Raw genomic sequence first — 6,873 nt, 5'->3', positions numbered from 1 at the left:
GTTTCATGGAATATCAATAAAATGCTAATAAGTTCTTCTTTTTCTGAAATCGAGTATTTTCTAAATTTTATATTAAAAATAGAAAATAGCTTTAAAATGCAAAGATGGAACAATGAAGGGAGACTAACAAGATATTAATCATATTTTGTAAAAATATTAAAAATATGATAAAGCCTCTGATTAAAACAGTATATTGTTGGAACATAATTCAGCAAAACAATGGAAGATATGGAATTCCATAAATAAACCTAAATACAGGTAGAAACAGAGCTTATTTCTCAGCCAATGTCTCGCAGGACTCAGAGGGAAGCAGGAAGCTTTAGGGTACCTGAAAGCTCCAGGCTCTCTGATACTTGTGGCCACAGCTTACTGTGCTCACAGATCAGAGTTACAGTAGATCTGAGACCTAAGTGTAAACAGAGGACACGGGCACACATCAAGGAAAGGATGGGGTGAGTCTCTCCAAACCTGGATACAGCAAGAGAAGATGGTGGAGAGGGTCCTTAGTCTTGCATTTCTATTGAAATCATTTTGATCTCCTCAATGGGAGGCCTTATGGAAAGTTACCCATTTCTATTCTAGGAACAATTCTAGTCTAGGTCAAGCTATCGAAGCTACCTTAATCTGTTAAACTGCCTGCCTGTGCAAACCTACTCCTCCTCCAAACTGCTAATCCTAGCGTCTGTGAAACTGTTCACTTATGGAAAGCCTCTCCTGTAGATGTGGGTTTTGCCTTTTAAAATCCCCTATTCTAAGACTCAGCACTATAATTGGGTCCCAAATACCCAAGTGTAGTCCCAGCCAGCTGGAATAAAGACTTTCAGTGGGCTCTGGACTGTGTCTCAGTAGTCCTCTAGGGTGAGATTCCCATGACAACAGAAGCATGTGTCTTGTTGAGATGCAGACTGCATAGCAATAAAATGAAAGGTAGGTAGATCTGGGTTGGACAACCTACTTCTTTATTTGTGTGGTAGAACTCACTGAGACTATGTGTGTGTGTCTGTCTGTCTGTCTGTCTGTGTGTGTGTGTGTGCGTGCGTGTGCTTGTGTGCCTATGAGTTCATGTTGGGGGGGATAGGTGGGTGTGTAGGTACATGAACTCATGTATGTATGTGCAGAAGTTAGGTGTTTTCTTCCGTTGTGGTTTGACATTCAGGTTCTCTCACTGAACTGGATGTTTCTGGTTTGGACTGGTCTGACTTGCCAGTGAGCTCTCATTCTCTGCTCTCACCCTGCAGTGCTGGGGTTACAGGCACACGAGGCCATGCCTGTAATTTTTGTAACTGGTCCTGAGGAGTGATTCTAATCTCAGGTCCTTGTGCTGTAGAACAATCACCCTTACCCATCCAGGCATGTACCCAGTGCCAGCCTTTGTGGTTTCTTGATTCATTTTTGTGAAAAGTAAGTAAACATTTAGTTTGAAAAGATTCCCCCCTCCCATCCCAAAAAGTACCCAAAGAGTACCCAATTCAGGACTGTGTTGCACCCACAGTTCATTGGGAGGATGCATTGGAGGTAAACACAGCTTCATGGGCCACACGAAGATGGCACTTGAGTCACATCAGGCCTGGCTTCACCATCAAAGAGTTCCTCCCGTCCTGACTGTGGCGGGTTCTCAAACCATTAGAAGTTTTTCACAACTTCCTCAACCTGAAAAACACTTCTGGGAAATGTTGCCACACTGTTCAGACTACCAAATACTGTGCACTGAGTACTGCTGATTACCACTGACTACTGCTCACATCCCAAATAATGCTCACACTACAGAATAACACCCACATCACCAAACACGACTCACACCACTGCATGGTCTCATGGTTCTGTTTATATAACAGCCCCAAGATGTTTTTGGTTTGTATGCGCTCTTAAAAGTGCTTTTTATAGCAAAATAAGATAAATATTTCAAAAAGTTATTACATACTTTAAGTTTCTGAGACCCTAATTATCAAACACCTGCATTTTCCAGAGTGGGAAAAATTAGAAACAGTGTTGGGTTAAATGAAAATGTGCCTTCATTCACACTGGGAAACAGCTGTTATTTGTGAGGTAATTTTGAACTCAGTTGTGGGTAGATTACACACAGGACAAACTTGTTTTACCCATGTCAGTACATTCACATGTAAACGCTCACACTTCTTCTTTACCAACGTTCAGTGTGTTAACTCATGTCACTCACACACACAACCCTTCTTTGTAACACCCATGCTTTGAGAGCAAGAGTGCTAAAAGCACAATGGCATAGGCTCACTTTCCACTGGGACAAGACCCTGCATCCCTGATGCACACCCACACACCTGCCTCTCTGGACCACCCACTGTCAAGTATTGGCCAGACTCCCTGTCCACATGTCCATGCATTTCTGGTTAACACTGTCTATATTACTGAGAAAAGCAGAGCAATGCCCTGGGTTGGGACTCTACAGACAGGAATAGATGAATAGGGTCACTTAGAGATGGAGCCAAAGATATCTGACCAGGTCAGGCTGTGGTGACTCTCACAAGCAGGTGCTAAAATGGCATCAGGTGTCACAAATCCTATATAGAAGTCATGGAATGAGATTTTAAACCTAGTGCTGTCTGCAGAGGACCTACTAGGTTGTCATCATCAAAGCAAAATGTGGATTAGAATGACATATTTTAAATTTCTGGACCTGGAGGATAGACAGGCTCAGGCTGACCCAACCAATGCTGCCTACAAAACAGAGCCAAACATCTCAAAAGAAAGGAATGGGCTAAGGACCAGCAAAACATCATCTCTTCTCCAGCTCCAGGATGTCCTTTTTGCTCCGCAGCCTCCAAACCTCATGCATAGTTCAAGATACCTTAAGGAATTCACTTTGCACCCAACCTCCTTATGTAACATGTAGCCAAGATGAGCTTTAAATCTTTAGGAGAGTTCCCTGAAAATCCACCTTTAGACATATTAAAAACACAAGCTTTCCTAGAGGTGAGCATGTAGCTAAGAGGCTGATTTTTTTTTTCTGAAGATATTTTCATTATTTGATAAAGATTTAAATGGATTTTAACTACCTCCCTAGATAGTCCTTTTTTAAATGTTTTAATTTTAAGGCCTTGCTGGCTTAATACATTGTATGGTGCATAATCAGGTTATATATTCTCCATCCTATCTCAGCCTGAAAAATAAGAAGATAGGATTATAGTAATACCTCTGCAGGGGCGATTAAGCTCAGCAATCACAGAGCAGAGCTGAGATCATCCCAGGTCCCAGCTTGGTCTGGTAGATATTGATTCCCTTGCCTGTTTATACCAGCTCCCTAGCCTGATCTAGCCCATCACTGGCTCCATACCCAAGGAAGCTAAAGCAGAGACTCCTTTCCTGGTAGAGGCTGAGCATCTGGTGGGTGGGAGACCTGGGCTGCCAGGGAGCAGAGAGATCTCTTCGGAGTGCACACGGAAAGTGCACCCCCTGCCTTGCCCTGCCCCGCCCTGTCTGATCCAGTGACCAGGAATAGAACTTTGGAACTTCTGTTCCCACCCGGCGACTCTGAGGCATAGAATAGGGCTCGACCCATCTGCCACCTGGACCAGTGGAGATCCAGGGAAGCAGACCAGATACAAGGGAAAGGCAAAAACATATCACTGACAACAAAATGGCAAGAGGAAAGCGAAAGAGTATATCCCAAGGAAACCGAGACTCCTTTCCTTAATGCAAAAAGCAAGAATGACCTAAGAAGACACTCCTGCATCATGCCAGTAGCATCCAATGGACCTAGAGCACATTATGGTCCAGGGGCTTTATATTTGACCCCCTACTCTGTGACCTCTAATTACATGAGAATGTCTCTCTAGTAAGGGAAGAAACCTGGGTTGCCAAGATTTCAAAAGCTTGCCCTGCACTCTTTGGCCCACAGGACCCTGAAAGATCCCATGAGTGGTCCTTGCAGGGTGCTTCTTCTGAGCCTCAAAGGAGCTTGCAAAATAGTCCCCAGGTGCTGTGGGGACTGAGAAACTAATGTCTGTAGGTGGGTGCCTCTTAGCCTAGCCAAAAAACAAACCTCCCTAATGAATTTCATCTCTTACCAGCATCTCAAGGACAGTGAGTCTATGTTGGACACCCAAGTCTTCAAGCCATCCTGCCCATGCTCTAGGACCAGCCTGAGGGCCCACTGCCTCTCCATGGCTCAGTTATAAAGTGGGGCTGACATTTAATGCTTCTGTGTCTATGTGAGGTTTGTGTCAGAGGCCATCTTGATACTGGGGGCAGGTGGTCACCTTACATGGACAGAACTGTCTGTAGGGACAAAGTTTCTACTGACCCACAGCTTTCCTCTGAAATAAGACATCTGGTTGGGGTGGTCCATGCCCACTTCTCTTTTCTACTCTGGGAGCTCTCCAAGGGAAGGGTAAGGCTTAGATATTTTGCTATCTGCAGCTGGAGTTAAGGTGGAGGCATGGAGTTTACACAGTCAAGGAGCTCCCACAAGTGCCAGCACTCTTTAGATGTCAACCCTAGATTTGCTGTCTTGACTTTCCAAGTAGCCGCAAGATTTCAGCCTGGCCAAGAAGCAGAGACTAAATGAATCAGCACAAGAAACAATTTACTGCTCAGGCTGGTGAGCAAGGGCAGAACTTCATTTGCTTCCATGGGCTTGGTGGAGGCCTGCAGAGGAGGGAGGTTAGGGTTTGTACAAGCCATTTCCACTCTAAAATATGGGGTGGGCTACAGGCAGGGTGCAAACCGCAAGAACTATTTGTTATGTGTAGGACGGTAATAAATATTTCTTTTATATCCTAAATAAAATCTAAAAATTCAGAGTGTTTTGTGGGCTTCTTTTATGTCTTCCCATTATGGTTCTGGGCCTGTGATTTAGCTGAAATTTAGTGTAGTGAAAATGTGCTGCTAAGAGTTCTCTGTGACCCCGGGGAAGAACTGTATGGGACAACTGTCCCTTCACAGTCCACAGAGCCTGCCTGAAAGAAGTCCCACCCGAGCAGGTAAGAACTGGAGGCCATGGAGTAGAGCTGTGGCTGGAGTTCAGCCAGAAGGCAGATCACACAATGTGCTTGCTTCTCATCTGGGTGATGAATTATCGAGATCCATTTTTTAAACATAGGCCTGCTAATGGATAAGAAGAGACCTTCTCTTTGCAAGCGCCTTTGAATCAAGAAAGCATTTCAATGCTGTTAGTGCAAGTGAGAGAGGGAGGGGGAGATGGAGGAGGGGGAGAGGGAGAGGAGGAGGGGTGCAGAGCCCTGACTTTGTTATTAGATGTGAACATTGGAAAAGCAGAGGATGTCAGAAAGGCAGTAAAAGTGATTCATTCCTCAGCACACTTTGCCAGGGGTGATTTATTGTAAAGAGCATATGGGACGCCCACATTTTGCGACTTCATGGCAGAATTAGAGGACTAAAATGGAGAGATTCGTCTCCAATGGACGTGAAGATGAATCAAGGGGAATCCCCACTGGAGTCCATGCTGCCTTGGTCGGAATGCTCCAAGGAGCAATCTGTCCTCTCATGGGAGCGATCATCCCATTTGTTCTCGTTTCCTTGACTTCTACACACTCCAGGAGACAGGATCCCACCAAAAGATGATCTCGGGGGCTGGGCCACTTCCCACAGAAGCCTGGCACTAAAGGAAAGTTAAGAATCTGGGTAGGGGGTGCATGAAGGTACAGAGATGTGGGTGCTACAGTCTGAGAGGTGCAAGGAGGAGAGAGATTTCTGGAACCTTGAGCTGTCACATATATACACACACACACATGTACACACACACACACACACACACTCACACACATTCACACACTCACCTACCATATACCAGTTTTAGCTTTAATGGAGAAAGTTTTGCCCTCCAGCACACTGCTGGATTGTTTAAGACATCGTCATCTTCAGGAACTGCCACCATGCCTTGGAGGATCAGAGTTACACCTGAGACTTCACAGTGCAAAAAGACATCTTTAAGAATTTGGCAGCAGAGTGTGCCCTTCTAGAATGAAACACTGCATCCAAAACGTCTTCGCCCCTGAAAGGGACACTTCAACCTTTAACTCCATCACTACCTTACACAGTCTTGGTGTTGTGGGAGTGGAATGGAGTCTGGAGAACCCTGCAGAAGTACCTGTGGTTTCCTGTCTCAGAACAAGGATTAGACATGAGAAATGTGGTTAGAAATCGAGAACATCTATTGGGAAGTGGAGAGCATTCCCAAGAGCAAGAGTAGACTAATGAGATGGGGGAAAGACCTACAGTGCTGGACCACAAGGCCCATGACTAATAGGACATTTACATAGCACCACCCTCCCATGTTTGTGTGCCACAAACTTCTCAAGCACGCTCTATTTGTTGTAGGAAGCCCAGGTGCTGAAGAGCTTTCTCTGTCCACAGACTTTAAAATAGTTATCTTGACGCCTCTCTTTTTCTCCATATTCTCTGGCCACACTGATTTATTAGGATGATTGGGTGCCAGTAGACTGGTGGTTATGGCAAAGAGAGACAGGATGTAGCAGCAGATGGAAGTATCAGTGTAGGGTGGCCTCTGGACCTGTGTCCAGTGAGCTTCTGGAACCTGTGGCACACACACACACACACACATAGAGAGAGGTAGAGAGAGACAGAGAGAGAGAGAGAGAGAGAGAGAGAGAGAGAGAGAGAGAGAGAGAGAGAGAGAGAGAAAGAGAGAGAGGCACACACACCCACAGGCACATGCACAGAAACACAGAAAGTCACACACACACACACACACACACTTCCCTGGCCATGCAGCAGTTCAGAAAAAGCCACAGAAACACAGAGTAAAAATTAGAGACCAGAAGAATTTTCTAAGAAAAAAAAAACAAAACAGTTCTGTGGTCTGGACTACATTAGCTTTTGGCAGTGGGGAGGAGGCATGGGCTTATGTAGGTGGCTGTG

Source organism: Micromys minutus, assembly GCF_963924665.1.
Source record: "Micromys minutus genome assembly, chromosome: 2".
Taxonomy (NCBI): domain Eukaryota; kingdom Metazoa; phylum Chordata; class Mammalia; order Rodentia; family Muridae; genus Micromys; species Micromys minutus.
Note: the sequence above shows the minus strand (reverse complement) of the source record.